Source organism: Tachyglossus aculeatus, chromosome 2 (assembly GCF_015852505.1).
Source record: "Tachyglossus aculeatus isolate mTacAcu1 chromosome 2, mTacAcu1.pri, whole genome shotgun sequence".
Taxonomy (NCBI): Eukaryota; Metazoa; Chordata; class Mammalia; order Monotremata; family Tachyglossidae; genus Tachyglossus; species Tachyglossus aculeatus.
In genome coordinates, this window is record NC_052067.1 from 166,271,074 (window position 1) to 166,286,476 (window position 15,403).

At 49.2% G+C, this 15,403-nt stretch overlaps 1 protein-coding gene across 1 annotated transcript in view; it reads left to right on the top strand.

The window, feature by feature from the left end:
* Positions 1-15,403, top strand: part of KRAS (KRAS proto-oncogene, GTPase) — a 49,403-nt gene that overhangs the window by 6,521 nt on the left and 27,479 nt on the right. The gene's annotated exons all lie outside the window — the stretch shown is intronic.

A 15,403-nucleotide genomic window follows, 5' to 3' on the forward strand; every position in this document is an offset into this window, starting at 1 on the left:
CAAAGTGCCGTTAACGGGTGACGTTTTGAGCTCCGTGTTAGACGGTCTCTGCATTGGAGGTGACTTGGTGAGTATCACCTATGCTCAAAAACCTGAGGGTATAGTAGAATGTTTAGAAAGAAGTTTCTGGGAAGGTTGGCCAGACGTCAGATTTGTAAAAACTAACCCGCTCTAGAAACTTGGTCATGAGGAATCAGCGCGGGAAGCCGCAGGACCGGAGGATTCTGGGCCCGAAGAAGCTTGAGAGGTCACCTCCGGGGTAACCCCCTCCACCTCAGTCGTTCCAAACAGGTCAGTCAGATTAAAGACCGGCCAAGGAAGTGCTTCGCCACCTCCCTCGGAGGCCCCCATTTGGACCCCGAATTCCCCGCCCCGCCTCCCGAGTCCGTTTTCTCCGGGGACTCCCCTCAGGATCCCGGGTCTCGCTCCATCGAGGGCGAACCCGGAGCGAACGACCGCCCTCCTTGCCGCGTCCGCGTGCGAGCCCCGTGTCGTCTGGTGTCTGTGCGGACCTTCTCCCCCGCCACCCGGAACGCCGTCTCTTCCCCGCTGTCCGGGAGCCTCCTTCCCCGGCTCTCCGAAGCAGCGGACGGGGTGATCCCGGAACGATGGGTGCCCCGGAGGACGGACGGGCCCCAGGGCACGCCCCGCGCGTCCCTGGCTACACGATTCCTCCTCGGGTTCGCGTCTCCAGAAGCGGCGGAGCCGGCCCCTGGGCGGGAGGCGGTCGAGGGAACCACGCTGCTGCAGTCCTGGAAAAATTCCAAGGATTTGAGAGCAGAAGGGCAGGCCCAAAGTGGGGCTAAGCAGGATGGACAAAGGGAGCGTCTAAACAAGGCTGCTCTGAAATTCTCAGAGTCACCTTCTGATTAGAGAGGAGGCAGGCGTGCCCGAGTGTTGTAAAAGAAAATAGCCCCCTTTTGAGGCCGCCCGCCCGCCTTAACCTCCAGACACGGGCCCTCCACTCTCCACGCTGCTCCTGGATCTCGGCTTTCCGACGCTCCCTCCCGTCAGTCCGTCCGTCTGTCCGTCCGTCCATCCCCCCGACCGGCTCCGGGCACCCAGCCCAGTCATGGACCGGAAACACCCCCTCGGGAATCCATCCATCGATCCGTTGCCTGAGCACCTACCGTGTTCGCAGCGCCGGCTGTTCCGCCGTGCTCTCCCAAGCGCTTAGCACGCTGCTCTGCGCACAGTAAGTGCCCAGTCAATACGATTGACTCGCTGACGGACTGCCAAGCGCTTGGGAGAGTACGGGATCACAGAGTTGGTAGAGACGTTCCCTGCCCACAGCCAGCTTACAGTCTAGAGGGAAGGACCGGGAAGGTGTCAAGGGGAGGGGGAAGGTACACCCTGACTCGCAAATACTCCTTGAGGGGAATCTGAGGGACTTTTAAATGGTACACTTTGCACTCGGGGTCATATTGATCTTTTTGAAAGTGGTGCCCGCCCTCTACCTTGGATGCCACTGCCGGAGGAAGGATAATCCTTTCAGATGTCCTTCAGTCTAACATTTCCTTTACCCCCCCACCCACCTCCTTTGCATGGGGACCCTGCCGTCTTCTCTTACGGTCCTCTAGGCCGACACCTCAATCAGTGGTATTTGTTGAGCGCTGATTGGGGGGCCGAGCACTGCACTAAGCGCTTGGGAAAGCGCAGCGCGACAGAGTCGGTAGACGTAACAAATAAATATCTTGGATCTCGCTGAATCGGGCAAAGATGTGGAAGCCGGAACACCGAAAGGAGAATTGTCGTGAGAAGCGTTGCTTCTGGAGAGCTGGGACGGGATTCTTCTCTTCTTCGCCTGCCTGGCACGGTTGTCTGGGTTTTTCTTCCATCTCACCATCCACACCCAGGAACGTGGGGAATTCTCACCCCGGAACTCTAGGAAACGTCGTCTCTGTGGAGACGGACAGCCGGATGCGCTTCCCTCTTTCGGTAGCGGGGACGCTGAGCGGGTTCAACGGCCTGTGGCCTGGGCGTCCTCCTTCCCGTCCCCTGTTCTAGAGAAGGGTTTTGCAGACTGAATGGTTTGCAGTTTGCCCTTGGGAGAGTACTCTGGCATACTCTCCCGAGCGCTTAGTACAGTGTTCTGCCAGCAGTAAGCGCTCAGTAACCACCATTGATTGAAACTTAGAGCAAAAGGGGAATAACCTGAGGAGTAAAGAGCCGAGCAGCTGAGAGGCGGAAGAAGACGAGCCATGGTCGCCTAGGAGGACGCTGCGAAGAGTAACTCACTCTGAATCGGACCGCCATCCGTCAACTGCAGGGAACAGAAATCACACAACCTTGCCACCGAGCCACAATGTAGAGAAGCGGCAAGGCGTAGCGGATAGACCCCGCCTTGGGAGTCAGAAGGCCCTGGGTTCTAATCCCGGTTCTGCCACCTGTCTGCCGTGTGACCTTGGACAAGTCACTTCACTTTTCTGGGCCTCAGTTACCTCATCTGGAAAACGGGGATTGAGCCGGAGAGCCCCACATGGGACTGGGACTGCGTCTAACCCGATTTGTTGGCACCCACCCCAGCGCTTACTACAGTGCCTGGCATGTAGTAAGCGCTTAGATACCACAATTATTATTATTATTATTATCATTAATGTAATGGAGCCCTTTTGTGCAATTAATGCTCGTTCAACACTTAACTATTATTTTCATCACGTGAAAATGTTTTTTAAGAAGCAGCGTGGCCTAGTAGAAAGAGCCCAGGCTTGAGTTCTGATCCTGTCTCCGCCACTTGTCTGCCGTGTGACCTTGAGCAAGTCACTTCACTTTTCTGGGCCTCAGTTCCCTCATCTGGAAAATGGGGATTGAGACCGGGAGCCCCCCATGAGACAGGGACTGTGTCCAACCCGATTATCCTGTAACTATCCCAGCGGTTAGAACAGCGCCTGGCCCATAGTAAGCGCTTAACAAATGCCACAATGATTATTACAGTTACAACTTTTTTTTTGAGCGAGAGAATGACTTAAATAATTAAAACTGCAATTGTTGAAAGGAGGTAAAATGCTTTGCTAAGTGCCTCATCCACATAGCATTAGGGCCGGTAATTAAAAATTAATGCCGTGGACCCTCATGAAAAAAGCTTGCCATTTTTAGCTTCTAGCGGAATACTATATAAATGTCTCCCATTTTGTCTACAAGTAGTAGCCTGCTGTAAAGGAAAGAGCCTGTTCCTGGGAGGCGGGAGACCCGGGTTCTAATTCCGGCTCTGCCGCTTGTCCACCTTGTGACTTCGGGCAAGCCTCTTAACTTCTCCGTACCTCTGTTTCTTCATATGTAAAAGGGAGATCAAGCGTCTGTCCTCCCTCCCATTTCAAATTTCACGTTGGAACGGGGACTGCGTCCGATCGGATTATCTTCCCTCGGCCTCAATGCTCAGGACAGTGTTTGGCGCATATTAAGTTCTCGATGAATACTATTATTACTATTATTCAGAAAATCACCGCTAATCAGACCGACTGCCTTGAAAAGGCAAGAGCTGTTTAGTCGCCTTAATTTCTGGCCAAGATACTTCGCCGAGAGCTACTTGGAGTGCGGGATCCTTGAAGGAATAAGGAAGTGACTTACTGTCACTGTTTATTGTTGTATGGTACTTTCCCGAGCGCTCAGTACGGTGCCCTGCACTCAGGAAGCGCTTAATAAATACGAATCAATGAATTGAAGTGGGTCAGGATGGCTGCATTTTAGAAGCACGGGCATGGCTTACTCTCTCTCGCGCCCGTTCGTTTATTTTCATGGACGTCGGTCTGTCTGCGTTCAGTCGTGCTACTGATGGCCCGCCGACTGTACCGGAGGCTGTACTAGATTCATTCATTCATTCATTCAATTGTATTTATTGAGCACTTACTGTGTGTAGAGCACTGTACTAAGCGCTTGGGACAACATATAGAGACGGTCCCTACCCAACGACGGGCTCACAGTCTAGAAGGGGGAGACAGACAATAAAACAAAACATGTGGACAGGCGTCAAGTCATCACAATAGATAGAAATAAAGCTAGATGCACATCATTAACAAAATAAATAGAATCGTAAATATGTACAAGTAAAATAAATAGAGTGGTAAATCTGTACAAACATATATACAGGTGCCGTGGGGAGGGGAAGGAGGTAGGGCGGGGGCGGGGGGGGAACTGGATTCTAATCCCGCCTCCGCCACTTGTCTGCTGCGAGACCTTGGGCGAGTCAATTCTCCGGGCCTCAGTTCCCTCGTATCTAAAGTGGGGATGGAGAATGTGAGTCATTCCTTCATTCAGTCGTATTTATTAAGCGCTCACCGTGCAGAGCACTGTATTAAGCGCTGGGAAAGTCCGGTTTGGCAACAAATAGAGCCAATCCCTACCCAGCAGCGGTCCCATATGGGACAGGGACTGGATCCAACCCGATTAACTTGTCGACCCCAGCGCTGGCACATAGGAAGAGCTTAAGAAATATTATAAATAAAAAAGAATCCAGGGGCCTGGATCCTCATCCCCCTCCCGCCCGTCGCAGGCGAAACCTAAACACGGCCTCAGCAGTGGGCCACGGGCTCATCTGGTGCATTCTCTGCGTCAGTGGGCACACCTCAGGTCAACTAGAATCGTCCTACTGATGGTTGTGGCAGGTGTCAAGCGCTTAGTAGGTGTCCAACACAGCACTGAGCGCCGCGCCCTGGTCTCTGTCCCGGTCCTGCCTGGGGCTCGGGGCCCTAAGGGTCCTTTCCCAAGCGCTTAGTACAGCGCTGTACACACAGTAAGCACTCAATAAATATGATCGAATGAACTCATTCATATTTATTGAGCTCTTACTGTGTGCAGAGCGCTGTACTGAGCGCATGGGAAGTACAAGTCGGCAACATACAGAGTGAATTTCCTCCCATGAGTTTCTCGGTCTGCAGGGTGGAGTCCGCCGGCTGGCCGCCCTACCAGATTAGGGGGAGACACCCCTCATTGGGTGTCTCCTGCTCCTCCTCCTGTTCCTTCCTCCTTTTTCCTCCTTCCTCCTTCCTCCTTCCCCTCCTCCCCCCTCTGACTGCATCTCCCTCTGGACGCTTTCTCCGTCGCGCTCTTTCCAAGTCAGTAGGTCGGGCGGCTCGTCAACGGTGGCATTTATCGAGCGCTCGCCGGGTGCAGAGCAGTGCGCCGAGCGCCCAGGCCCGTTCCCTGCCCGCGACGAGCTTCGGGAAGCTCCCCGGCGCTTCTGGTGGAACGACTGTATCAGCCTCCTCTCCGATCTCCCATTCCTCCTGTCTCTCCCCGCTTCAATCCGTACTTCACGCCGCTGCCCGGATTGTCTTTGTCCAGAAACGCTCTGGGCATGTTACTCCCCTCCTCAAAACTCTCCAGTGGCTACCAATCAATCTGCGCATCAGGCAGAAACTCCTCACCCTGGGCTTCCAGGCTGTCCATCCCCTCGCCCCCTCCTACCTCACCTCCCTTCTGTCCTTCTCCAGCCCAGCCCGCACCCTCCGCTCCTCCGCCGCTAATCTCCTCACCGTTAGGCCTCGTTCTCGCCCGTCCCGCCGTCGACCCCTGGCCCGGAATTCCCTCCCTCCGCCCATCCGCCGAGCTAGCTCTCTTTCTCCCTTCAAGGCCCTACTGAGAGCTCACCTCCTCCAGGAGGCCTTCCCACACTGATCCCCCTCCTCCCCCTCTCCATCCCCACCGCCTTACCTCCTTCCCTTCCCCACAGCACCTGCATATATATATATATATATACGTTCGTACGTACTTATTACTCTATTTATTTTCCTTGTACATATTTATTCTATTTATTTTATTTTGTTAATATGTTTTGTTCTCTGTCTCCCCCTTCTAGACTGTGAGCCCACTGTTGGGTAGGGACCGTCTCTAAATGTTGCCAACTTGTACTTCCCAAGCGCTTAGCACAGTGCTCTGCGCACAGTAAGCGCTCAGTAAATACGATCGAATGAATGAATGACGGGGGCCGAGGCCGGCTCGGCGACCCCTCCCGAGCTTCTGAGCTGGAGCCTCCTCCCAGCGAAGCGGAGAGCGGCGCGCTCCGTACGGAATTGATTGAGCATCCTATGTTGGGCTGGATGTTGGATGCCGGACACTAAGCGCTTAGTACAGTGCTCTGCTCACAGTAAGCGCTCAATAAATACGATTGGCCGTGCGCCTCTAATCCCTGCTCCTCCGCCCTGGATATTTGGGTCATTTCAGCCGAGCATCGTTTAAAGCGGTTTAAGGGTCTAAAGATAGAAGAGCTCCGTCTTTACGAAACCTCCAAGGAGGATCCTTCAAGAGGAAGCTACCCGTGGCCGACCGGAAAGAGCCCGGGCTTGGGAGTCGGAGGTCGTGGGTTCTAATCTCCCCGCTATGGGACCAGGAGGGTTCAGACGCTGGTGGTGGTATCAACTATTTCTTTCCGCATCAGATATTTTAAGAGGCATCTATAAGACTGTGTTGAAAATACGACTGAGACTTTTTCCTCTTGGCTGGGTCATCACAGCACTATGTTAGGAAATTTTTGGTCGTGGTGGTATCAACTATTTCTTTCTGCATCAGATATTTTAAGAGGCATCTATAAGACTGTGTTGAAAATACAGTCGAGACCTTTTCCTCCTGGCTGGGTCATCACAACGCTATGTTAGGAAATATTTGGACAGTGTTAAAAGCCATTGGAAAACGCTTAGTACATATTTACTATTCTTTTTATTTTGTTAATGATGTGCCATTGGAAAACGCTTAGTACATATTTACTATTCTTTTTATTTTGTTAGTGATGTGCATATAGCGTTAATTCTATTTGTTCTGACGATTTTGACACCTGTCTACATCAATCAATCGTACTTATTGAGCGCTTACTGTGTGCAGAGCACTGTACTAAGCGCTTGGGAAGTACAAGTTGGCAACATATAGAGACAGTCCCTACCCAACAGTGGGCTCACAGTCTACATGTTTTGTTTTGTTGTGTGTCTCCCCCTTCTAGACTGTGAGCCCATTGTGGGGTAGGGACCATCTCTATATGTTGCCGACTTGTACTTCCCAAGCGCTTAGTACAGTGCTCTGCACCCAGTAAGCGCTCGATAAATACGATTGAATGAATGAATAATCCCGACTCTGCCACTTTCATTCATTCAATCATATTTATATCATATCATATTTTTACAATTATGGTATTTATTTACAATCTCTGTTAACCACTTACTATGTGTCAAGCACTTCTCTAAGCACTGGGGTAGATCCAAGCTAATCAAGTTAAAGTCAAGTTAGAGTTAAGTTAGAGTTAGAGTTAATCAAGCTAGAGACGCAGCGTGGCTCAGTGGAAAGAGCCCAGGCTTTGGAGTCAGAGGTCATGGGTTCAAATCCCGGCTCCGCCAACTGTCAGCTGTGTGACTTTGGGCAAGTCACTTAACTTCTCTGGGCCTCAGTTCCCTCATCTGTAAAATGGGGATGAAAACTGTGAGCCCCCCATGGGACAACCTAATCACCTTGTAACCCCCCAGCGCTTAGAACAGTGCTTTGCACATAGTAAGCGCTTAATAAATGCTATCATTATTATTATTATTATTATTATTATGTGGACAGGTGTCAAGTCATCAGAATAAATAGAAATAAAGCTAGATGCATGTCATTAAGAAAATAAATAGAATAGTAAATATGTACAACTAAAATGAGTAGAGTAATAAATCTATACTACACTATAAACATATATGCAGGTGCTATGGGGAGGGGAAGAAGGTAGGGCAGGGGGGATGCTTTGTGACTTTGGGCAAGTCACTTAACTTCTCTGTGCCTCAGTTACCTCATCTGTAGAATGGGGATTAAGACTGTGAGCCCCCCCGTGGGACAACCTGATCACCTTGTAACCTCCCCAGCGCTTAATAAATGCCGTCATTACTATTATTATTATTATTATTATTATTATGTATCAAAACACAAATGAAATTGCTTTTAAAAATCAATCCTCCGCCTGAATCAGTCTTTGACATTTATTGAGCACTTAAGGCTGTGCAGGGCCCTGTACTAAGCGCTTGGGAGAGCACAATATTAGTAGCCACCTTCGCTACCCACAAAAGGGGTTTTCCGTCTTCGATGGGGAGATGGGAAAATAAATTAATTACAGACAGGGGAAGCGGCAGAGTGGGAGGAGCTGGACTCAATCAATCCATTGTATTTATTGAGCGCTTACTGTGTGCAGAGCACTGTACTAAGCGCTCAGTGCTTCGGGGGGGGGGGGGTGAGGATCGCAGCGTTTAAGGGGTACAACCCCAAGTACGGAGGAGAAGCCCAGTGGCTAGATAGAGCCCGGGCTTGGAAGTCAGAAGGACTTGGGTTCTAATCCCGGCTCCGCCACACGTCTGCTGTGCAACCTTGGACGAGTTACTAGTGCTTTGCGCAAAGTAAGCGCTTAACAAATAGCATCGTTGTCATTCACTTCAGCGTGCCCCAGTTCCCTCATCTAGCCCAGGCCTGGAAGTCAGAGGATGCGGGTTCTAATCCCGGCTCCGCCCCTCGCCTGCTGTGTCACCCGGGGCAAGTCGCTTCACTTCTCTGGGCCTCAGTTCCGTCCTCTGTAACGTGGGGATTAAGGCTGTGGGGCCCCGTGCGGGACAGGGACTGTGTCCAACCCGATTGGATTAGATCCGCCCCAGCGCTTAGAACAGTGCTTGGCACATCGTAAATGCTTAATAAATAAATACCATAATTATAAAATGGGGATTAAGATTGTGAGCCGTATTGTGCCCCCTCCCCCCCCCCGGTGTTTAGGACAGTGTCTGGCACATAGTAAGCGCTTAACAAATACCACAATTATTAATCATTATCATTGCATAGGTGATGCTGAAGGGAGGATGGGAGACTCAATCGGTTGTATTGTATTATTGCTACTATCATTATTACTATTATTATTATTGATAATAATAATTATGGCATTTATTAAGTGCTTACTATGTGCAAAGCACTGTTGTAAGCGCTGGGGAGGTTACAAGGTGATGAGGTTGTCCCACGTGGGGCTCACAGTCTTAATCCCCATTTTACAGATGGGGTAACTGAGGCACACAGAAGTTGTGACTTGCCCAAAGTCACACAGCTGGCAGTTGGTGGAGCTGGGATTTGAACCCATGACCACTGACTCCAAAGCCCGGGCTCTTTCCACCGATTCACATTTCTTCTGTAATTATTACTATTATTACTATTAATATTAGAATGATCACTATTCTAATCGTTAATGTTTGTCCAGCGCTTAGTATGCGTCAAGCACCATTGTACGCACTGAGAGAATTAGGCCGGACCCAGCTTCTGTGAGGGATTAGTCAGGCAAGACCTCCTAGAGGAGATTATTTTTAATTGGGGAAGCAGATTTATTTCTTACATTACTGAATACTCATTCCTCTTTTCATTCATTCATTCATTCAGTCATATTTATTGAGCGCTTACTGTGTGCAGAGCACTGTACTGAGCGCTTGGGAAGTACAAGTTGGCGACACATAGAGACGGTTCCTACCCAACAGCGGGCTCGCAGTCTAGAAGGGGGAGACAGAGAACAAAACCAAACATATTAACAAAATGTTAAGACTCTTCGAGTCCAGATGTGCGACCAGCTATTTTTTTTTTGTTTGTTTTGGGTTTTTTGTGTGTGTGCGTTTTATTTGCCGAGAAATCATCATCATCATCAATCGTGTTTATTGAGCGCTTACTGTGTGCAGAGCACTGTACTAAGCGCTTGGGAAGTACAAGTTGGCAACGTATAGAGACAGTCCCTACCCAACAGTGGGGCTTACAGTCTAAAAGGGGTGACAAAACCAAACATACTAACAAAATAAAATAGATCAGTGCCCTGTCCCGGTAGGGAGAGTCCCAGAGAGCTGCAGTCCATAAATACAAGTCCGGGAGCCAATCCCCTCCGCCCCCATCCATCCCCCAGATCCAGTAGTTAATAATAATAATAAGAATAGTAATAATGATAATGATAGTGGTGTTTGTTAAGCATTTAATATCTGCCAGGCACTGTTCTAAGTGCTGGGGTGGCTACAATCAAATCGGATTGTACACAGTCCCTGTTGTATATGGGGCTCACAGTCTCCATCCCCAGCTTACTGGCGAGGGAACTGAAGCACAGAGAAGCAGAGTGACTTGTTCAGAGTCACACAGCGGGCAAGTGTTACTCGTCTCCCTCTCCATCCCCCCGCATCTTACCTCCTTCCCTTCCCCACAGCACCTGTATATATGTATATATGGTTGCACATATTTATTACTCTATTTATTTATTTATTTTACTTCTACATTTCTATCCTATTTATTTTATTTTGTTGGTATGTTTGGTTTTGTTCTCTGTCTCCCCCTTTTAGACTGTGAGCCCACTGTTGGGTAGGGACTGTCTCTATGTGTTGCCAATTTGTACTTCCCAAGCGCTTAGTACAGTGCTCTGCACATAGTAAGCGCTCAGTAAATACAATTGATGAAGTGTTGGAGCCAGGATTAGAACCATGACCTCCTGACTCCCGGGCCTGTGCTCCCTCCGAAACGGAGGGCGGGGAACGCGTCAGTTTAGTGTTGTATCATGCTCTCCCAAGCACTTAGTTCAGCGTGCTGCACACCGTAAGCGCTCAGTAAATACTACTGAATGAATGAATGAATGAGGCAGAGTGAAGTCAGGCAGTCAGTCGTATTTATTGAGTGCCTACTGTGTGCAGCACACTGAACGAAGCTCTTGGGAGAGTGGAGTGTAACAATAAAGAAGACATGTTCCTTGCCCACAGCGAGCTTACAACGTAGAGCGGGTGGCAGACGTTCGTAGAAATGAATAAAATTACAGCTATGGACATAAGGGCTGTGGGGTTGGGAAGGGAAGTGACTTGTCCTGTATATATGTATATATGTTTGCACGTATTTATTACTCATCATCCTCATCAATCGTATTTATTGAAAGCTTACTATGTGCAGAGCACTGTGCTAAGCGCTTGGGAAGTACAAATTGGCAACGTATAGAGACAGTCCCTACCCAACAGTGGGCTCACAGTCTGAAAGGGGGGAGACAGAGAACAAAACCAAACATACTGACAAAATAAAATAAATAGAATAGATACGTACAAGCAAAATAAATAAATAAATAGAGTAATAAATATGTACAAACATATATACAGGTGCTGTGGGGAAGGGAAGGAGGAAAGATGCGGGAGATGGAGAGGGGGACGAGGGGGAGAGGAAGGAAGGGGCTCAGTCTGGGAAGGCCTCCTGGAGGAGGTATTTTACTTGTACATATTTATTCTATTTATTTTATTTTGTTGATATGTTTTGTATTGTTCCCTGTCTGCCCCGTCTAGACTGTGAGCCCGCTGTTGGGTAGGGACTGTCTCTATATGTTGCCAACTTGTACTTCCCAAGCGCTTAGTACAGTGCTGTGCACACAGTAAGCGCTCAATAAATACGATTGATCGATTGATTGTCTGAGGTCACCCAGTGGGCAAGTGGGGGACGCGACGGGATTAGAACCCAGCTCCCCTGACTGTCAGGTCCGGGCTCTAGCCACTAGGCCCTTCGCCCCCCTCTCCCCCACAGCTGGGACGGGAGGCTCTGAGGCGTTTTGTTACGGTCACCCAGCGAGAGATTCATTCAGTCGTATTTATTGAGCGCTTACTGTGTGCAGCGCACTGTACTGAGCGCTTAGCACTGTGAGATGAAGCAGCGTGGCTCAGTGGAAAGAGCCCAGGCTTTGGAGTCAGAGGTCGTGGGTTCAAATCCCAGCTCCGCCAACTGTCAGCTGTGTGAGTTTGGGCAAGTCACCTCACTTCTCGGTGCCTCAGTTACCTCATCTGTAAAATGGGGATTAAGACCGTAAGCCCCCCGTGGGGCAACCTGATCACCTCGTAACCTCCCCAGCGCTTAGGACAGTGCTTTGCACATAGTAAGCGCTTAACAAATACCATTATTATTATTATGTCTCCGGAGATAGGGGAGACACCTAGTCCAGCGCTTAGAACAGTGCTCGGCACATAGTAAGCGCTTAACAAATACCATCATTATTATTTTTATGTCTCCGGAGATAGGGGAATCATCTAGTCCGGCGCTTAACAAATACCATTATTATTATTATGTCTCCGGAGATAGGGGAGACATCTAGCCCAGCGCTTAGAACAGTGCTCGGCACATAGTAAGCGCTTAACAAATACCATCATTATTATTTTTATGTCTCCGGAGATAGGGGAATCATCTAGTCCGGCGCTTAGAACAGTGCTCGGCACATAGTAAGCGCTTAGCCAATGCCATCGTTATTATTAGGGGGAGGTCAACCTCAGGTAGATTTTAGGGTCAGAGAAAGACGGTTGAGATATGGCCAGCGGGCATTGAGATCAGCCATGATAAACCTGCAGGCTGTTGGGTTTTCCTACCTCTGGGCTGGAAACGGCTGGACCGCTCTGGAAATCAATCAGTCAATCAATCGTATTTATTGAGCGCTTACTGTGTGCAGAGCACCGTACTAAGCGCTTGGGAAGTACACGTTGGCAACACATAGAGACAGTCCCTACCCAACAGTGGGCTCACGGTCTAAAAGTCACCGTCGAAAGTCTTAGACGGTGGTTGCCCTCCCGCCACCGCATCAAACGGAAACTCCTCACCGTCAATCAATCGTATTTATTGAGCGCTTACTGTGTGCAGAGCACTGTACCAAGCGCTTGGGAAGTACAAGTTGGCAACAGGTCGGCTTGAAAACACAATCTCTTTGCCCCCTCCTACTTCACCTCACTGCTCTCCTATTCCAAACCAACCCCACACTCGTCTAACACTGGCCTTAGCGCTTAGTCCAGTGCTCTGCACACAGTAAGCGCTCAATAAGTACGATTGATTGATTGATTGGCCATCCTATTCACAGGACCTCAGTCTCACCACTGACCCCTTACCCTGCTGCCTACCCCTTACGCTGCTGGAGAATCAGTGTGGCTTGATGGGAAGAGCCCGGGCCTTGGAGTCAGAGGTCCTGGGTTCAAATCCCGACCCCGCCAACTGTCAGCTTTGGGCAAGTCACTTCACTTCTCCGGGCCGCAGTTCCCTCCTCTGCAAAATGGGGATGAACCCTGTGAACCCCCCGTGGGACAACCTGATCACCCTGTACCCCCCCCCCAGTGCCTAGAACAGTGCTTTGCACATAGTAAGCGCTCAATAAATGCCATCATTATTATAATGATACATTTGTACATATTTACATATTTGTACATATTTTGTAATAATTTTGTAATAATTTTTTGTAATAATTTTTTTAATTTTTTGTAATTTTGTAATAATTTTGTAATAATTTGTACATATTTTTTACTCTATTTATTTATTTATTTATTTTATTTGTGCGTATCTATTCTATTTATTTTATTTTGTTAGTATGTTTGGTTTTGTTCTCTGTCTCCCCCTTTTAGACTGTGAGCCTACTGTTGGGTAGGGACTGTCTCTATATGTTGCCAATTTGTACTTCCCAAGCGCTTAGTACAGTGCTCTGCACATAGTAAGCGCTCAATAAATACGATTGATGATGATGATGATGATAATAACCCTCTGGCCTGGAACCCCCTGCAGAGAAGCAGCGTGGCTCAATGGAAAGAGCCCGGGCTTGGGAGTGAGCCGCATTTAGGCACGAAGGCCGGGCTGAAGCTTTTCCGCCCCGGATTGAGGTCCGAGCATCGCGATTCCGCTCCGGACCTCGAACGTCCCCGTGGAGGCTTCGAAGATACGGGAGGCGGAGCTAGCCCGTTTTTGGCCAGCACAAATTCCCAGTTCGTGGAATCAAAAGTCTGAGAATCCAGTGGGGCCGTTAGATGTTCTCTTTTGGCATCTCCCTCCCAAAATGGGCAACTAAAGCCATGGTGCAGTTTTAATGGGGCAGTGAAGGTAGGTTTTTTAAAAAAATCAGGCTTTGTTTCAGATGGCTTTTAATGTGCATCATGGAAGAAAGAAAACTCAACCCTCCCACTTGACTTTACCTTTTGAAGGCTCAGCAAAAGTTGATTGGCTTTTGTTCCCTCAGATCCCGAGCCTACTGAGAAGCAGCGTGGCTCAGTGGAAAAGAGCGCGGGCTTTGGAATCAAAGGTCGTGGGTTCAAATCCCGGCTCCGCCAATTGTCAGCTGTGTGACTTTGGGCAAGTCAGTTAACTTCTCTGTGCCTCAGTTACCTCATCTGTAAAATGGGGATGAAGACTGTGAGCCCCACGTGGGACAACCTGATCATCTTGTAACTTCCCCAATGCTTAGAACAGTGCTTTGCACATAGTAAGCACTTAATAAATGCCGTCATTATTATTATTATTATTACTGGGGGTCCCTGAAGGCCTCCTTTCTGGAGCCAGGCTGAAAGCTCTGAAGATGTTCTTTCCTTCCGTAGCGTTATTACTATTATTATTCATTATTATGGTACTTAATAAATCCTGACTGTGTGCTAAGCGCTGCTCTGAGCACTGGAGTAGATACAAGGTACTTGGGTCAAACACAGCCCCTGTCCCACATGGGGCTCACTGTTTCAGTAGGAGGGAGGACGGGGATTGAAACCTGTTTTGCAGATCAGGTAAGTGAGGCCCAGAGAAGTGAAGGGACTTGCCCAAGGTCACACAGCAGACAAGGGACAGAGCCAGGATTAGAACCCAGGTCCTCCGACTGCCAGGCCTGGGCTCTTTCCACCAGGCCACGCGGCCTCTCTTCTTTGTCCCGCCATCGACCCCCGGCCCACGTCATCCCCCAGGCCTGGAATGCCCTGCTCCCTCTGCCCATCCGCCAAGCTAGCTCTCTTCCTCCCTTCAAGGCCCTACTGAGAGCTCACCTCCTCCAGGAGGCCTTCCCAGACTGAGCCCCTTCCTTCCTCTCCCCCTGGACCCCTCTCCATCCCCCCCATCTTACCTCCTTCCCTTCCCCACAGCACCTGTATATATGGATATATGTTTGTACATATTTATTACTCTATTTATTTTACTTGTACATATCTATTCTATTTATTTTGTTTTGTTAGTATGTTTGGTTTTGTTCTCTGTCTCCCCCTTTTAGACTGTGAGCCCACTGTTGGGTAGGGACTGTCTCTAGATGTTGCCAACTTGTACTTCCCAAGCGCTCAGTACAGTGCCCTGCACACAGTAAGCGCTCAATAAATATGATTGATTGATTGATTGATTTCTCCCTTGAAGGTGGCATCAAACCAGGAATGACTGAGAGAAAACGACGAGGGTGGAAAACAGTCCCTTAGGGAAGCCCACGGAAATCATTTGAAGCGTTAGAAAGCAAGCCCGCTATTTGTTTTCTTCGTTGGTGTTCGAGAGTAGAAACTCCCCGTTCTTGTGTAATACTCACTATTTTTAGCTTTAACAATCTGTCAGCCCCCAACCTGCCCAACTTTTAATCCTTAGCTCACAGTTGATGCCAAAGCCCCATCTGAACTGCGAGCCCACTGTTGGGTCGGGACCGTCTCTATATGTCGCCAACTTGTACTTCCCA